This window comes from Eriocheir sinensis, unplaced genomic scaffold (genome assembly GCF_024679095.1).
Source record: "Eriocheir sinensis breed Jianghai 21 unplaced genomic scaffold, ASM2467909v1 Scaffold531, whole genome shotgun sequence".
Taxonomy (NCBI): domain Eukaryota; kingdom Metazoa; phylum Arthropoda; class Malacostraca; order Decapoda; family Varunidae; genus Eriocheir; species Eriocheir sinensis.
The window spans coordinates 237,986-257,500 of record NW_026111867.1 but is presented as its reverse complement, the minus strand read 5'-3'; the positions used below and the strand labels follow the sequence as shown (position 1 = coordinate 257,500).

General features: G+C 41.2%; 1 long non-coding RNA gene across 2 annotated transcripts; it reads left to right on the top strand.

Annotated features, from left to right (window-relative positions):
* Positions 1 to 820: 820 nt before the first annotated feature.
* LOC126992966 (uncharacterized) lies at positions 821 to 10,054 on the top strand. Of its 2 annotated transcripts, XR_007747199.1 has the most exons (3): positions 840 to 4,170; positions 4,326 to 4,847; positions 4,989 to 10,054. It is a non-coding gene; the product is annotated as an uncharacterized LOC126992966 (long non-coding RNA). The 2 variants fall into 2 exon arrangements; XR_007747198.1 differs by having other exon boundaries at positions 821 to 4,847.
* The last annotated feature ends 9,461 nt before the right edge of the window (positions 10,055 to 19,515 follow it).

Below are 19,515 nucleotides of genomic sequence, written 5' to 3'. Positions count from 1 at the left end.
GTAGGAAGGGATGACTGTACTGATTGTCCACCGTACCTGTGCATAATTTACCTCTACCTGCTGATTGGATGGATCGGGCAGGTATTTGGTGGCAGTCCGTCTCACCTTATTTCTTCTTCCTGGTATGATTAGTTGACCTAGAGTTTTATTTTTGTTTTTAGTTTTGTTTTTTGAGGTTTATTTATTTTTTTGCTGTTGTTGGTTGCAAGGTGGTATTGGGGGGGTTGACTGTGTGTGTGTGTGTGTGTGTGTGTGTGGTTATATTTTCTTCATTTTTCTTATTGTTTTTCTTCTTCTTTCTCCTTCAATTCCTTTTTCAAGTCTTCATAATTTTCTGTTGTATTTCTCTTCCTCCTCCTCCCTCCTCCTCCTCCTTCTCCTCCTCCCCCTCCTCCCTCCTCCTCCCCTTCCTCCTCCTCCTCTTCCTCCTCCTCTTCCTCCTCCTCCTCCTCCTCCTCGCCCAGGTGACCCCCAAAGGCCATACCTGTATAATTCATTACACCTGGCCCGCCATGGGAGGTGTCCCGCTCAATACACACACACGTGCTTCTCCTTGCCCCCTTTCCCCCCTCCCCCCCCCTTTTCGCCTCCTCCTCCTTGTTCCCATCCCCCCCCCTCCTTTCCCTTCTTCCTCCCTCCCGTCGCCTCCTTTCCCTTCCTGTCTCGTATTGTTGGTGGTATGAAGTTGGCGTTGTTATTATTACTATTATTACTATTATTATTATTATTATTATTATTATTATTATTATTATTATTATTATTATTATTATTATTATTATTATTATTATCTTTTTTAATATTACCAATTTAAGGAAGTTCTTGTATTTTTTCGCTCTCTTATAATGTTTGTACACAGAGAGAGAGAGAGAGAGAGAGAGAGAGAGAGAGAGAGAGAGAGAGAGAGAGAGAGACGGAGGTAGGAGTGTAATATTATCAACAAGCGGGTAATATTTCATGTGTTCTTATATTCCTACTTCGCTCACTTGATTGCACGGCTTTGAGAGGGTCGCGCGGAGTAGTTCTTTTGTTGTGTAGTGACTGAGGAGACGCGTCATTCTTGTTCGGCGTCGAGGTGTTGCGTCAATCGATCATTTACGACGTGGTGTGTTGTTGTTCTCTCGTCCTGAAGGTCATGACTCCGGGGACGGGCTCTGTTTAACCGTGTACCAGCGACGGGCCACATTTTTTTTCTCTCTTTTTACAGCTAAGGAGACAGTTCAAGGGCGTAAAGAAAAAAAAAAAGCCCGCTACTTACTGCTCCTGAATAGAGGTCAAAGAATATAAACCCCCAAAATAGAGGATGCATAAAGTGATCACAAATGCGTTGATATATATTATGAAAAGGTTTGCGTGAGTGGTGATTTTTTTCTCATTATTCTCGCTTAGAGGGACCTTTAAGAAACATGATCCCTGCAGCTACCAGGTTAAGCGCGTCTGTTTATTAGTCTATGTATCCTGGGAAACGGAAGAAGGTAAAGAGTAGCAGCTGTGGACTTGTTGGCTCTCGTCTTGAGGGTCATGACTCCGGGTGAGCGTCTGCTTATGTTTTTTTTTTTACAACAAAGGAGACAGCTCAAGGGCACAAAAAAAGGAAACAATAATAAAAAAAGCCCGCTAAAAATGTGTTCATCCTTTTCTCACGTAAGATTTTAGATGCCATAAAGTATTAGTTCTTTCATTTAACTATCAGATTAAATTCAGACGAAATAAGTTACATAAGTTTCAAAGCGCAGGTGGGACTTAGGGTGGGCTGTGTATAGCCGTGTGTTTATTTAGCAACCCTTTGCCTCCTATCAGACTTTAGATTGAAAAGAGTTCTTCCATCTTTTCGTGCTGAGAAATTAAAAGCTTGTCTCTCCTCCGTGTATTTATTTAGCAACCCTGCGCCTCCTGTAAAACTTTAGAATGAAAAGAGTTCTTCCATCTTTTCGTGCTGAGAAATTGAAAGCTTGTCTCTCCTCATTTAGTGATCTGTGTGTGTGCCACGTAACAATGTCAGATTGAAAAGAGTTCTTCCATCTTTTCGTGCTGAGAAATTAAAAGCTTCTCTCCTCATTTAGTGATATGTGTGTGTGCCACGTAACAATGTCAGATTGAAAAGAGTTCTTCCATCTTTTCGTGCTGAGAAATTAAAAGCTTCTCTCCCCATTTAGTGATCTGTGTGTGCCACGTAACAAGGCAAAAAGTCGCGGCTCTCCTGTCTTTTTGAACTATCAAAGTCTCTCAGACAAAGTAACCAGTCATTTTAGTTTCATTACGCGAGTGGGAGGAAATGTCAGGTATTAAAATTCTACTACCATTGTTATCGCAGTTGTTCTCCGGGGCAATTAAAAAGTCCTTTTGACACTATGAAAGTAATTCTTTAATGTTGTACCAAAGGGTCTCTCCAGTAAAGGTCACAAAAGACGTCACAGAAAAAAGTATTAAATAGGTATAAATATGTCTGCAGCCAGTGGCGGAATCTTGATTGGGTAGATGTGTCGTAAACTTAATGCGACTCTTTGTTGATTGAAAATGGAGTACATGAAAGCGATTGTATACACGGACAAGAAGACTCGATGAAGTGTTCTGATTTCATAACCTGGGAAGAGGAAATGAAGATGTTAGAAGCGTATAGACGAAATGTTAACGTGTTGAGCTTAACCCGGTAGCAGCGGGGATCATGTTTCTTAAAGCCCCCTCTGAGCCAGAAAAATGAGAAAAATCATCACTCACACAAACCATTTCATAATATATATCAAAGCATTTGTGATCAGTTTATGTATCATCTATTTTTTGGGGGTTAAATCATGGCACAAAATTTGGCCCGTCGCTGCTACACGGTAAAGCCACAAATTTGGCCCGTCGCTGCTACATGGTAAAGCCACAAATTTGGCCCGTCGCTGCTACACGGTAAAGCCACAAATTTGGCCCGTCGCTGCTACACGGTAAAGCCACAAATTTGGCCCGTCGCTGCTACACGGTTAAAGGTTGATATAAATGGAAAGGTTTGAGTTGAAAAGAAATACAAGAAAATGAAAGTATACATAGACTCGATGATTCAGAGAATGTCTGAATTTCTTAACATCGGAAGAGGGAATGAGGCTGTTGAAAGGTAAAGAATATGTTGAGATAAAAGATGGAAATAAAAGAAAAGATTTGAGTTGAAAAAAAATACAAGAAAGGGATCATATACATAGACTGGAGGATTCAAGGAAGTGTCGGTGTATCTTAACAGGAAGAGGAAATGAGGCTGTTGGAATCGTATAAACAGATGCAGAATATACTGAGTTTAAAGGTGGAAAGAAAAGGAAAGACTTGGGTTGAAAAGACATACATAGAGTGGAGGATTCAAGGAAGTTGTGGTGTATCTTAACATAGGAAGAAATGAAGCCGTTAGAAGCATTCAAACAGATTGCGGGAGTCTTGAGCTTAAGGGCGTCGACATAAAGAAAGATTGTGAGAAGAGCGGCATGATGTAGAAGGGAAAGTACGCGTTGATAAAGTCTATGGATAATGATGCTGTTGGAAGCGTAGACGGAATAATCGAGGGTGTTGATCTTAAAAGCAGAAATAAAAAAAAGATGAAGATGTGTGGCAAGATGTAGAGGAGAAAAAAAAGGAATATTGAAGAAGTACACACAAAAATGAAGGTGCTGGAAGTGTATATATGGGAATGAAATGTTGAATGTAAAGATGGAAATAAAAGGCAAGGTTCTCGAATAGTGAAGCAAGTTGTAAAGGAGAAAAGTAAATACGGACACAGTAGAGAATAAAAAAATAACAGACGCCTTAAGGGATGAAAGGAAGGAAGTCCAAGAGGGAAGACAGAGATGAAAGGAAAGATTCTAAAAAGGAAGCAAGACGTAACGAAGGAGAGGGAAAGATAAGAGATAGAAAGATACAGAAATATACAGAAAGATAACTTCCAGGCACATCGAGGATTGAAAGAAAGAGAGCTCGAGGAGGAAGTTGTATAGATAAAAGGAAATACATGTTCAGAAAACGTAGAAAGTTGCAGAAAAGGGGGTTGAAGATAAAATTTGAAGTGTAATATTAGAAATGCAGACATATGTATTGATAGATTAAATGAACCCTGAGCATCAATAGTATAAAAAAAGGTTAATTAAGAGATGTATAAAAATGGAGAGTATAAAAAAGGAGATCCCAAGAAGTGTGTGATATAAATAGGTATAGAAAGGAGGGCAAGGCTTTGACGGATAAAAAAAAAAGCTTGAGGATAAATAAATAAAAGGAAAAGTTGAAGAAAGTGAAAATATAAATGTTGAAAAATATAAAAAAAAGTAGATATTACGAGAAGTGTGTGATATAAATAATTATAATAGGTATATAAAGGAGGGCAAGGCTTTGACGGATAAAAAAAAAGCCCGAGAATAAATAAATAAAATGAAAAGTTGAGGAAAGTGAAAATATAAAAGCAGAAAAATATATAAAAAAAGGAAATATTACGAGAAGTGTGTGATAAAAATAATTGGTATATAATGGAGGGCAAGGCTTTGACAGATGAAAAAAAAAGCCTGAGAATAACTATATAAAAGGAAAAGTTGAAGAAAGTGAAAATAAAGGAGTAGAAAAATATAAACAAGGAGATATTACGAGAAGTGTGTGATATAGAGAGGGACATATTTTTTTATAGTGAGAGCAAGGCTTCGATAGATGAAAAAAAAAGTTCAGAGAGGGATGAAAATAGAAAAATAGAAAAAATATCCAAGAAGTGGCTGATAAAAAGTATTTGATAGAAAGGGAATTAGTTAGTATTTAATGATAATGGACCAAAGAAAATGATTATAGGAAAGAAAAAAATAGATGTTGGAAGCGATTGCAAGAGAAAATATTAACGCTTAGAGGTCACGAGGATAGAAAAAAAAATGAAAAAGTGATTAATAGAAGGGCAAGTATAAGTATAGAATGGTTCAAAGAAGATAGCGTAAAGAAAAAAAAAGATAGATATTGGAAGCGATTGCAAGAGAAAATATCAACGCTTAGAGGTCACGAGGATAGAAAAAATAAAAAAGTGATTAACAGAAGGGCAAGTAGAAGTAGAGAATGGTTCAAAGAAGATAGCGTAAAGAAAAAAAAAGATAGATATTGGGAGCGATTGCAAGAGAAAATATCAACGCTTAGAGGTCACGAGGATAGAAAAAATAAAAAAGTGATTAACAGAAGGGCAAGTAGAAGTAGAGAATGGTTCAAAGAAGATAGCGTAAAGAAAAAAAAAGATAGATATTGGAAGCGATTGTAAAGGAGAATATTAACGCTTTGAGCTCACGATGAAAGAAAAAAATGAAAAAGTGATTAATAGAAGGGCAAGGAGAAGTAGAGAATGGATCAAAAAAGATAGCGGAAAGAAAAAAAAGGTAGATATTGGAAGCGATTGTAAAGGAGAATATTAACGCTTTGAGCTCACTATGAAAGAAAAAAATGAAAAAGTGATTAATAGAAAGGCAAGTAAGAGTAGAGAATGGTTCAAAGATAACGGAAAGAAAAAAGATATATATTGGAAGCGATTCAAAAAGAAAATGTTAACGCTTAGAGGTCACAAGGATAGAAAAAAAATGAAAAAGTGATTAATAGAAGGGCAAGTAGAAGCAGAAAAGGGTTAAAAAAAGACTGCGAAAAGAAAAAAAAGATAGATAATGGAAGCGATTGCAAGAGAAAATATTAACGCTTAGAGGTCACGAGGATAGAAAAAAAAAAAACAGTGATTAATAGAAGGGCAAGTAGTAGAGAATGGATCAAAGATAGCGGAAAGAAAAAAAAAAGATAGATATTGGAAGCGATTGTAAAGGAGAATATTAACGCTTTGAGCTCACGAGGACGGAAAAAAATAAGCTTTGTCAGAATAAAGGTTTCCCAGAAGAGGACTAAAGAGGATGATATGGATGAACAGTTATAAAGTGTAAGAGTTATATCATAGGCGATACAGAAAGGGCACAAACATATTGAAGTAAAAAAAAATATGAACAGTTCCAATGCCAGCGTTGATAGACTATACTATTCACCTCCTTGTATTTATAATTATAAGGGTCGTATTCATAAACATAAATTTGACAAGGCCTTCGTAGGAGTTTGGGGCATTTCCAGGGGTAGTTTTATGACCTGGATGTTAGTTTGGCCCTTCTTCTCTACCGTGAACCTAAGGAAACACTCATTAGAACCCGATTACTCTCCTTTTTGACCTCTGGAAATAGTCGTTATAAGAGTCAAAAGCGCCTAAGAATGCCAGCCTGAGCCTCAAACTCTCGTATACCTGCACAGATAACGAAAGAAAAATTATTTATTGATGTTTGTTCGTTGTTTTGCTTTAGTTATCGGTCAGAAACTACGAAAATGCATTGCGATGAGACTATGAAAATGCAATGCGCTGAGTACGATAATTTGACAACGCTGAACAGTTCCACCTTTTCTTCACTTCGCAAGGTTGCCATTATTTCTTAACCTCGCCCTTTCCCACGTCGTCCAGAACACCTTCATTGCTTATTTTGCATCCCAGGTGTTTGGAGACGAAGAGAACGGGCTTAGCGGACGCAGAGACGAGGATCTGAATAAGACATTGCAGGGAGAGTCCGTTCTTGTGAATGCGTGAGAATTGACAGACGTTTGAAAAAAAAATAGGAACGTGAGTGCAAAGATAAAAGAAAAATGTCATGTAACGAGTAGAAAGGTGTTAACAGGTGTAGAGAAACGGATCGGGAGAGCAATTACAAAGGAGGATACACGAGAAATGGCAGATATATAAAACGATCTAAGAGGAACGCGAGTGAGTGCAGAAATAAATGAAAATATAAAAGTTCCGGTAGCAGAATTTTTTTTTTGTCATGGAACGAGTAGACAGGAAAACAGTAAAAAGGTGTTGGCAGGTGTAGCAGAGAAAAAGATCTGGAAAACAAATTAACAAATAGGATACGTGAGGAAAGGCGAATGTTGAAAAAGGTAAAAGGAACGAGAGTGTGTGCAAAAATAAAATGAAATATATAGTGTCATGTAGGAGAAAGGTGTTTACAAGATAAGAGGATCTGAGTAATACATTATAAAGAGATAGTTGGTCTTTGGGACGCTTGGGGAGAGACAGGTGATTAAAAACAAGGTAAAGAGAAGGGGAGGTAAGTTCACACCGGCCGCTTCGCGCAGGGGTGACGTCACGTGAAAGAAATTTGTGGTATATGGTCGGCTGCCGGCCGCCATATTGGTACGGCAAATATTAGCGCGGACGTCTAAAGAAACGTGTGTAATTTAAAGTTAAAGAGAATGACAGGTAGCCTGGTCTGTACTCAGTGATGGAGAACTAAGGTTGGCGACCAACATCTAATTTTATACCAGTGTTTATTCCTTTTACGGCATGTGACGACTACACACAAAGCCAACAGAATCTGCTCGAGAATAAGATATGTTTTAATATTTTTTATATCACATTTCCATCCATTTCATTCTAAGTTCTTGATCTCTTGGCAGCCGATGAAACCGTATATTACTGTTTCCTTTCACAGAAACTGATTGACAACCGCGCACAATACAAAAACTTGGCATATTGAGAGAAAACACACTTTAGCTAAGTTTCCCATTGAGTGAGTGAGGAGCTCAGGTCAAGAGGCTGGTGCACGCGAGACTGACCTCTCTTCTATGCCCGGACCCCTCAGTCCTTCTTTCACCTGACGTCATGCGCAGAAGAGACAAATTTAGGCACCTCCCCCCCCCCCCCATGGTGAACCTACCTTCCATTCTCTTTACCTTGCTTAAAAAAAGAAAGGAAAAGACAAAAAGAACGCGAGTGAGTGCTGAAATTAATGAAGAAAAAAATATAGCGTCAGTTAGTAGAAAGGTGTTTAAAAGAGAAGAGAATCTGAATAATAGATTACAAAGAGATAGCTGTTCCTGAGGACGCGTGGGGAGAGACAGTTGTTTAAAAAGAGAAAGCAACATGAGTGACGGCAAAAAGAATAAGGGAAAAGGTTTGAGGGAAAGAGTAGAAGGGAAATGACAGGAAAAGAAAAGGAATGGAATTACAAGTTACAAAGAGATAACAGTCAGAGTGTAAGTGATGAAAATAATGTCGGGGAACGAGTAGACGGGTGTTGACCTTTCGGGAGTAAACTAGACATAAAGAAATAAAATAGACAAGTGGAAGGTCGATGACAAAAGGATAAAGAAACGTCTTCTTTCTAACACCTCTCCTTATTCCTTTCTCAACCTCATCCATCATTCCTTTTCCTCCTACTCCTTTTCACCATCTTCGCCTTCTTCTCATCCTCCTCTGCTCCTTCTTCCTCTCCATCATTCTTTTCTTTTCCTCCCTCCTTCCCTCCTTTACCTTTCTACTTCCTTTTCATCATTTGCGCCTTTTTCTCATCCTTCTCTCCACTTTTCTTCTCATTCCCTCACTCCCTTTCTCCTTTCCTTTCCCACGCTTTTCTCAATACTCTTCCTCTCATTACTAAAGCAAGATCTAAGTGGCTAAGTGTCCCGACAAAGTGGACGAAGGTGTAAAAGAGATAATTACAGGTGTTGAGAAAGCAGGTGAGGTGGTTGTTCTTAAATGTTGCTGAGAATACGCGAGGCTTTAAAATATAGTCGCGTGGAAATGTCACGAAAAAAAAAAAAAGAAATGTGGGACTAGAGTACAAGGTGAGGTATTGCAGGAAGAGGAAGTAGAGCCGTCGAAATGTTAAAAGAACTAATTAGGGTTTAAAAACGAAGAAAAATCGAAACCTCACGAAATAAAAGGAATGGTAATGTGAGACTAGAGTACTAGGGGAGGTATTGCAGGAAGAGGAAGTAGAGTCGTCGAAATGTTAATTAAAGGGATGATTTGAGTTGAAAAATGCAGAATTATCGAAAGGTCACGAAATAAAAGGAATGAAAATGTGGGAATTGAGTGCAAGGGGGAGATATTGCAGGAAGAGGAAGTAGAGTTGTCAAAATGTTAGGTAAGGGATTGATTTGAGTTGAAAAATGTAGAATTATCGAAAGCTCACGAGATAAAAGGAATGGTAATGTGGGAATTGAATGCAAGGGGAGTTATTGCAAGAAGAGGAAGTAGAGTTGTCAAAATGTTAGGTAAGGGATTGATTTGAGTTGAAAAATGTAGAATTATCGAAAGCTCACGAGGTAAAAGGAATGAAAATGTGGGACTAGAGTACAAGGGGAGGTAATGCAAAAAAGAGGAAGTAGAGTTGTCAAAATGTTAGGTAATGGACTGATTTGAGTTGAAAAATGCAGAATTATCGAAAGGTCACGAGATAAATGGAATGGTAATGTGGGAACTGAAGGCAAGGGGAGTTATTGCAAGAAGAGGAAGTAGAGTCGTCGAAATATTAAGTAAAGGGCTGATTTGAGTTGAAAAATGTAGAATTATCGAAAGCGCACGAAATAAAAGGAATGAAAATGTGAGACTAGAGTGCAAGGGGGAATTATTGCAAAAAGAGGAAGCAGCGTTGTCAAAATGTAAAGTAAAGGGATGATTTAAGTTGAAAATAGAGACTTATCGAAAGGTCACGAAATAAGTAATTGAAATGTGGGAATGAGTACAAGATGAGGTACTGAAAAAAGAGAAAGTAGAGTAGTCCAAATGTTAATTACAAGACTAAATCGAGTTGAAAAATGTAGAATCATCACGAAATAAAAGGGGAATTGGGTGCGGAGTGAGGTACTGAGGTACTGCAGTAAAATGTTCCTCTTATCCGAACTGGTAGCGTACTGGGCCCACATTCACCGCGTGATGGACGACGCGGGTTCGAATCCCCACGCTACCACTCGGATTTTTCAGTCACAGCCGAGTGGCTTAAAACTACCCACATGCTGTCCTGAAGACCACCCATCAACCCGGACTCTAGAGGAAGCCGTCCAAGCGAATCAAGAACGAGTTCCGGGGGGCAGCATGAGCCAATGCAAGATGGCGCCACTATAAACACTCGCCTGCGCCAGAACGGGCTGGGCCGACCATCAGGCCCCACCTGGAAGAAGCCTTGGGCCGACCATCAGGCCCCACCAGGAAGATGCCTACTGGCGCAACAGGCAACGACGTAAAAAAAAAAAAAAAAAAAAAAAAATCCAGAAGGTTGCCAGTAGTGACGCAGAAAACATAGAGACCTCAGCATGTTATTGAAAAGACTGCGTAGGACTATCGAACGCCGCGCCATGGAAACGCCACTGCAAAATAACGCCGTACTATAAGGTGAAGAATAGAGTAGAATAGTGAATGGAATAGGGGATAGAATAATGCTCGAAGAATGTAATCATGGATGGAATAGGGGATAGAATAGTGTTGGGAGAATAGAATCATGAACGGAATAGAGGAAGAGATTAGTGTTGGGAGAACAGAATCATGAATAGAATAGAGAAATGGAATAGCGTTGGGAGAATAGAATCATGAATGGAATAGAGGAATAGAATAGTGTTGGGAGAATAGAATCATGAATGGAATAGAGGAATAGAATAGTGTTGGGAGAATAGAATCATGAATGGAATAGAGAAATAGAATAGTGTTGGGAGAATAGAATCATGAATGGAATAGAGGAATAGAATAGTGTTGGGAGAATAGAATCATGAATGGAATAGAGAAATAGAATAGTGTTGGGAGAATAGAATCATGAACGGAATAGAGGAATCGAATAGTGTTGGGAGAATAGAATAATGAATGGAATAGAGGAATAGAATAGCGTTGGGAGAATAAAATAACGAATAAGAGTGTTCGGAGGGCCTGAAAACGCATTAAACACTATGTATGTAAAGACGCCATAGGAAAATTAGATCAAAGATTAAAAAGAAAAATGAACGTATCAATATATCACGAATAAGAAAAGTAAAATAGTTGAGGCTAAGTGCAAAGTGGTGGGCGGTGGCTACCAAAATATAGCAGTAAAGCGGTTAAGATGTGGAGAAACGGAAACTGTAGGAGAACGTGCAGGTTGTCAAGAATCCACGCAGTGTTTTATTGAAAGTGTCACGAAGATTGTAATTGAAGGGCTTGAATGGAGGATAATGGAAGGCGTGCAGTGGAGAATGCGTGTCAAGCTGTTGATGCATTGTAGAAGATTTTAAGACTTGAATGGAAGGCAATGGAAGGTAGTAAAGAAAATAAGTCAAGGTGTCGATGTGTTGATGAGAGGAGAGAAGGTTGAGTTGAAGCGCGAAGGAGAGCCAAGTTGTCGATATGTTGAAGCAGGGAAGAGTAAAGGTAGAACTGAAGAGCAAAGGAGTGGCAAGTCATCGATGTGTTGAAACAGAGAAGAACAAAGGTAGAATTGATGAGTGATGGAGTGAAACCTGAATATTCCTCGAAATATCACGTCACGGAAAGCTAATAATGGAAGGGTTTGAAGTGAATATATATTTAAAACCTGCAGGTGGGGATAGGTGAGCCTAATAGGAGAGGCTTCGCTTTTGTTGAAATACCACGAGAGAGAAAGAGGAGGGAGGCATGTTTGAAGTTAGAAAGAGTTAATATTTTAGAATGTACAAGTGAAGTAAAAGACTATAAAAAGTGAAGAGAAAAAAGGATTGTTGTAGATGGACAGGATAATTATAATTGTGGAATGTTAGGAGAACACAGTCCATTCTGTTGAAATACCACGAGAGAAAGGAAGGCTAAGGGAAGGCTTATATAAGGAAAATGAAATAGAGTTTTTTGAAGCCTGTAAAAAGCATATAAGAGGTAAAGGGACGTATGATAATTGCAGGTGTGGAAAGGAAAAGAACAGAAACTATTTTACTGATGAAATACACCAAAAAAGAGGACAGCTTAACAAGAAATTATCATGGAAGTTATTAAGGGCGGCAGAGCTGACGCGAGACAGCCACTGTATCACCTCCACTGTCCTCAGGTTGCCCGGCATTAGGTAACTGGTTTTCCGGCAGGTGGAAGGGAAAACAAGGAAAATTGTACCAGTTTATAATGAACAGTACCACAAAAATTAGATACTTCCCGACACGTACAGCATGCAAGCTATAATTATGATCCTCTCACAAAGAACAAAGAAAGGACAGGCAACCAACGGCGTGTGACTATTGTGAAGAACGGAGGAGTTAGTACAATATGACCTTGACAGTGAGATGATTGTGTAAGAGGGCGTGGCAAAGTGTTGTTGTCGGTGTAATTATTGGTTTTGTTATTATTATTATTATTATTATTATTATTATTATTATTATTATTATTATTATTATTATTATTATTATTATTATTATTATTAGAGTTCTAGTAGAGTAGCAGTAGTAGTAGTAGTAGTAGTAATAGAGTTCTAGTAGAGTAGTAGTAGTAGTAGTAGTAGTAGTAATAGTAGTAGTAATTGTTGTTGTGAAAGTATTGAAAATATGCCACACTGACATTCTTACCTTCATTGCTTATATCTAAAAATAAAAAATAAAATAAAGTAATGGCCGCTGTGGACAAGAAAACTGGTGTAGAAATATAGTATCACTTTGCTGTGGAATGCCGAGTCGATACAGCAATGACATTACCGCCGCGCCAACACCAACACAAACATGTATTTTTACCGCGCCGAAACTTGCAGTGCAATAAACAATACGAGCGTTAGAAAAAAAAACACGCAAAAACAAACTTCCTTATGGCAGAAGTAGCAGTAATAAGAAGGTATGGAAGATGAGAAGAAAAAATGAGAGAAAAAAAATATAAAAAAACTTGGAGGAGGAAGAGGAGGAGAAGAAGGAGGAGGAGGAGAAGGAACAGGTGGAAAAGAAAGAGGAGGAGGAGGAGGAGGAGGAGAAGAAGGAAGAGGAGGAGGAGGAAGAGGAGGAGGAGGAGGAAGGGAAAGAGAAAGAGGAGGAGGAGGAGGAGAAGGAGGAGGAGGAGGAGGAGGAGGAGGAGGAGGAGGAGGAAGAGGAGGAAGAGGAAAAGGAGGAGTAGAAGTAGAAGAAAAAAAAGAAGGAAAACGAAAAGAAAACGGAAAGAAAGAAAAAGAAAACGAAAAAGAATATATGTTCCTTTATGATGACGTTTGCGTGTTCGAACATACTAATCTAGTCCTTGGAAATTGTTGAGTAATGTAAACGTGGCTGGCTGCGTCCGTAGATTTTACCGCTTGTAACACACACTCTTGGAACGCTGGTGGCAATCTTGTGGAAATCTTGCAAATAAACCTTCTGCTTATCAGTCTACTGGTACGAAAGGTGGCAGGGCAGTTACTGAGACTTCGTTGTTGAACTAGTACTGGTAAGATATTGTGTATTAAAAAGAATTTGTTACGTAGGCTCCAGAAAACTGTTTAAACTTTGTGGATCAGACTAGGCGATAGAGGAATCGTTTGTTTGACTTGAATATAGTAAAGTATAGGGAATATAAGGCTTCGCTGAGGGAATGGCAAAGGTAGGTTAAACGAGGCTAGGTTAGATATGGTGAGGTTTGGTAAGGCAAGAGTCTGGTTAGGGTGACGATAGATTGATATTCTAGTAACTAGGAATGACGGGAAAGTGTGTGTGTGTGTGTGTGTGTGTGTGTGTGTGTGTGTGTGTGTGTGTGTGTGTGTGTGTGTGTGTGTGTGTGTGTGTGTGTGTGTGTGTGTACCCTTAATTATTGATCCGTCTGATTTTTTTGTCTTTCTCTATTTTTTTTTTGTGTGTATCAATTAAGCTTCCTCCCTCACCCCTTCCTTCCCTTACACCTTCCCCTCCTCCCCCCTCCTCTTCCTCCACCCCTACACCCCTCCCTCTCCCCTTCTCCTTATACTAACCTTCCTTCCTCCTCCTCCTCCTCCTCCTCCTCCTCCTCCTTCCCCTCGCATGTTTCTTAATTCCAAATAGATCACCACTAGAATATTAACACACTCTCTCTCTCTCTCTCTCTCTCTCTCTCTCTCTCTCTCTCTCTCTCTCTCTCTCTCTCTCTCTCTCTCTCTCTCTCTCTCTCTCTCTCTCTCTCTCTTCCTTGACATGAAAATATTATATCATCACTTTTAGGCATTACTCTCTCTTCTTTTTCTCCTCCTCCTCCTCCTCCTCCTCCTCTTCAGCCACCGCATCCTTCTCCACCGCATCCTTCTCCTCCTCCTCCTTCCCTCCCTCTCCTCTCCTCTTTTATATCTTCCACGAGTTCCATGGAAGAGGTGAAGGGAGGTGACTGAATGAAAAATAATTAGGAATCAGTACCTCGCCTCCTCCTCCTCCTCCTCCTCCTCCTCCTCCTCCTCCTCCTCCTCCTCCTCCTCCTCCTCCTCCTCCTCCTCCCTTTCGTCACTCCTCTTTATAAAAAAAATGTCTCTCCTATCTACTTTAGTTTCTCCTTCCCTTCGTTATCAATAATTTATATCTTCCCTTTTTTCGTCCTCTCGCTCTTCTATCATCTCTCTCTTCCATTCTTCCTTCTTTCCTTCGCCCCCCCCTCTTCACTTCCTTACTTCCTTCACTTTACCTCTTTCCTATATTAACCTGCCTTTTGAAACATTCTCTCTCCTCCTTTCTTCCCTTCTTTCTCCCCTCTTTCCTCTCTTCTCTCTCTTCCTTCTACATTCTCCCTTTTTCTCCTTTCTCCTCCTCCGCTTAGCTTCTCCCTTCTCTGCAAATTCGTGTATTTTTAGTATTCGATCTATTCCTCTTTCATCCCTTTCTTACTTCCTTCTTCACTCTTATGTTTCCTTCTCCTTCCTTTTTCATATTCTCCACCCATATCTTTTCAGTCTTTCATTTCCACTCTCCTCTCTCTTTGCCTTCTTTCCTTCCCCTTATTCTTCTCCTTCCCTTCCCTTCTCCTTCATTTCTCTCATTCTCCTTCCCTTCTTCATTTCTCTCCTTCTCCTTCCCTTCTCCTTCCCCTCCCTTCTTCATTCCTCTCCTTCCCTCCCCTTCTCCTTCATTCCTCTCCTTCCCTCCCATTCTCCTTTCCTTTCCTTCTTCATTCCTCTCCTTCCCTTCCCCTTCCCTTCCCTTCTTCATTCCTCTCCTTCCCTTCCCTTCCCCTTCCCTCCCTTCTTCATTCCTCTCCTTACCTTCCCTTCTCCTTCCTTCTTCTTACCTTCGCTTCTCCTCCCTATTCACCCTCCTTCTCTCTTCGCCTTCCTCAGGACAACAACACTGCCCGTCTGTTTGTCTCCCTGGTAAGATTGGTTATGCGATTGCGAGCTATTTCCTGGAAGCATAATTATTTGAGTCTTGTTGTGTGGGGTTCAGGTGGTCTTGTGAGGTAGGGAGAAAGGGAGTGGGAAGAGGAAGGAGAAGGGAGGGGAGGGGGTAGGGGACAAGGGAGATAGGAGGGAGGGAAGGAAGGGGGGGAAGGAGAAAGGAAGCGAATGAGGACGAGGGGGGAGGAAGGAAGGGCTGGGTGGAAAAAAGGGGAATGGAGGTGGTTAAGCTGGTGTGGTGGTGGTTGTGGTGAGAGAGAGAGAGAGAGAGAGAGAGAGAGAGAGAGAGAGAGAGAGAGAGAGAGAGAGAAACCGCGATCTCTTCCCATTAACTCATTTCAGCTCATTCAGAAAGAAATAAGTAAATAAATGTGAGTTACGGAAAACATGCAAAATATTAAATAGCATACGAATATATTAGACATCAAAATATATTATCACTTCTACTTCTACTATTACTACTACTACTACTACTCCTCCAGGAAGAACGCACCTGACACGAAGATAGTAGTAGTAGTAGTAGTTGTAGTAGTAAAAGTAGTAGTAGTAGCAGTAAGCCTCGCGTAGCACACAGCAGGGCGGAAAGTCGATCATTCAGACAGAATAAACAAGGAGTGGCTATTTTAAGAGGCGATGGGAACACATGACGCGGCGTTAATAATGTGTGTGTACGTGTATATATGTGTGTGTGTGTGTGTGTGTGTGTGTGTGTGTGTGCGTGTGTGTGTGACATTTCTGATACATTTACCTGCCACTTTTATTCCCTTGAGCACACACACACACACACTCACACACACACACACACACACACACACACACACACACACACACACACACACACACAGATATGCACAAAAACATATTATAATTAAAATAATTTTTATCTTATACTGGTAATAAAACTAAATAATGTTCATAATACTGAAATGAATTGTGTAATAACCATGATAATCATAATAGCAGTAAATATAATAATAATAATATAAAAAGTTAGTAATAGTAATAGATATAATAGCAAGAATTGCAGGAAAAGATGAGAGAGAGAGGAAGAAATATTACGATGAAAAGGAGAAGGAAAGAAGCGGATGAAAATTCTCCTCGTGTATAAAAAAAACAGTAGCAACATGAATATAAATACGCTTTAAGTGTGCCTTTTTATTTTAGTTTTAGTTTAGTTTATCATTTTGAAACCACGGCGAGTTTTTTTTCTTCATTTTCCTCTATCACTGTGAACTAGAAATAGCATAGAACAGCCAGGAAAACAGCAATGATGATAATGATGATAATAATAACAATGAAAGGAAAAAAATAATGTAAAGATAATAAAAACAAAGATTACAAAAAGAATGACGCTAAAAAGAGCAACAACAACAACAACAATAATAATAAAAACTATACGCATAGTACTCGGAGAGTGCACACCTCTGAAAAAGATCGTCCTGAAAATTGGTATGGGCATCAACTGTGATCCTATGTATCATATGGACGCATTTGTTTCGAAATTTGATGAAATTCTTTTTATTTTTTTGGAAACTTTGACCTTGGACGAACTTTTCGAGGTCAAGGTTAAAGGTCAAAGGCAAGGCCATGCAAGATGCATCATATGGAAACATTTGTTTCGAAATTTGATGAAGTTCTATTTTTTGGAAACTTTCACCTTGGGCAAACTTTTCGAGGTGAAGGTCAAAGGTAACGGCCATGCAAGGTGCGTCTTTCCATGAGCTAAAATATGAACCAAGTCTGAAGTCTCTACGATGAAGAGAACCGAAGTTATGGCCAAAAAATATGTGAATCTGACGTTTTGTGCGACCTTGACCTTGACCTTTGACCTTTGACATAAAAAAAATGATAATGGGTTCTATTCTGGAGGGTCACGAACCTTCCCTGAAAAATTGGTTGAGATATTTGCAAAATTGTGCAAAGGAGACTGTTAATGAACAAACAAACAAACAAACACAAAGACAAACAAACAAATAAACATACTTACCGAACCGAAAATATAACCTTCTCCAACTTCGTAGGCGGAGGTAATAATAATAATGATAATACGTCCTAAACAATGCGAGTGGAGGATTATATAAACACAAACAGGAAATACGAGTTGAATTTACCTCCGCATTTGTCGAGAGAGAGAGAGAGTAATGAAGTTTGCATGGCTCTCCCTTATTTGCTGTGTCTACCGTTCTTGTTTACCTAATTTGGTCATCTCTTTTTCGGTGTTTGTTAATCCCTTTACCTCCGTGTGTGTTTGTTAGTCCGTTTGTTTACCTGTGTTTTATTGGGGTATACTGCTCTCTCTCTCTCTCTCTCTCTCTCTCTCTCTCTCTCTCTCTCTCTCTCTCTCTCTCTCTCTCTCTCTCTCTCTCTCTCTCTCTCTCTCTCTCTCTCTCTCTCCAAGGACAGGTGGAGGAAGGGGGGATTAGGAGGAAACTTGTGGTTGGGATTAGTGGGGATTAATTATGTGAGGCCTGAAGGAGAGGAGGGAGAGAGGAAGGGAGGGAGGGAGGAGGAAAGGGAGGGAGGGGAAGAGACTCGTATTGAAGAGAAAATGAGGAAAGAGGAAGAGGAGGAAAGCGGCTTTTGGTAGTCACAGGATTTGCAGGTAAAAAGGATATTGAGAGAGAGAGAGAGAGAGAGAGAGACCTTGACATACAAATTCATAAGCTCACAGAATATAGAGTGAGAGACAGATATAGAGAGAGAGAGAGAGAGAGAGAGAGACCTTGACATACAAAATTCATAAGCTCACAGAAAATAGAGTGAGAGACCGAAATCCAGAGAGAGAGAGAGAGAGAGAGAGGTGACACAGGTGTTGGTCGAGCGCCTGCTGCGAGGGTTGGACACCCAGAAGGGGACCGGCCCCGATGACCTCAGCCCGCACCTGCTGAAGCAGTGTGCCCACGAGTTGGCTGCCCCTCTCACCACAGTCTTCTCTGCCTGCCTCCGGGAAAACACCTGGCCATCGGCGTGGAATGAGGCTCGGTTGGCTCCCGTCCACAAGAGGAGCTCCAGGTCTGACCCCAAAAACTACCGGCCCATCTCCTTGCTGTCTGTGGTGGGGAAAGTGTTCGAGAGGGTCGTGGCAGACGTAGTCTGTCGCCACCTCAAAGACAACTACCCCCTCTCGGACCAACAGTATGGGTTCAGACCTGGCCGGTCCACCTCCGATCTGCTGATGCTCCTCACCAAGAACTGGCAGGACGCCTTTGACGACGGCCTGGACACTGTCGTGGTAGCCCTGGACATAGCGGGTGCCTTTGACAGGGTGTGGCACGGAGGTCTCCTTGAAAAACTCCGTGCTAAGGGCATTCAAGGCAACCTCCTTCAGCTCCTGGGAGACTACCTTCAAGGAAGGACCCTCCAGGTTGTCGTCAACGGGCAGACGTCCGACTCCTTGCCAGTGGAGGCATCAGTGCCACAGGGCTCAGTGCTAGGGCCAGTTCTGTGGAACATATATGTGGACAACCTTCTCCGGCAGCTGCCAGCAGTCTCAGCTTACGCTGATGACTGCACTCTCTCCTGCACCTACCCCCGACAAGACAGTGGGCGAGCTGCTGACGAGGTCACTCAGCAGCTGAAGGTGCTACAGGAGTGGGGTGCCCGCTGGCAGGTGACCTTCGCCCCAGAGAAGACCCAGGCAATGGTGGTCTCTCGATTCCCCACTGCCGGGCCAGCAGTGGAGGGGAAGCTAAGCTTTGGTGGCGTCCACCTCCCACTCCAGGAATCCGTCAAGATTCTGGGAGTGGAAGTGGATCGAGGGCTACGGTTTGACAGCCACATCAAACACATTGCCCAAAAGGCCTCCCACAGAGTCTCATGCTTGCGAAGGGTGGCCAGCTTCCTCGACAAAAAAGGGAGGCTGTTGCTCTACATGGCCCAGATACGGCCTTACCTGGAGTACGCTGCCCTCTCTTGGATGTCGTGTGCTGCCTCGCACAGCGGGAGACTCGACGCCATCCATAGACGGGCACTGCGACTGGTGGATGCGGCAGACCCCCCAACCGGGCAGGAAACTCTCAGCTCCGTCGACTCCTTGGAGCACCGCAGGGACGTAGCTGCTCTTGTGGTGTTTCACAAGGCACAAGTGCAGGGAGTGCCACATCTGGTGGGCTTACGCCAACCTCCGAGAGTCACCACGCGGGACACGAGAACGGTGCTATCCCGTGGTGACGCAGTGGAGGTGCCGTGTTCCCGTACCAGCCAGCACCAGCGCACCTTTTCGGGAAGAGTCTGCCGGATGTGGAACATGTTCACGGCCTGTGTACCAAACATCCAGGAGATGAACACCCAAAAAATAAAACTGTCGGCCCACCACTGGAAGGGCTCACTCCCCACTTCACTGACACTCGTGGTGGAGCAGTGACACGAGTGTAGTGTGCAGTGCGTTCACATATATTCTGTATTGTATGTTTTTTTTTTATAGTATATATATTTTTTATAGTTTATGTAG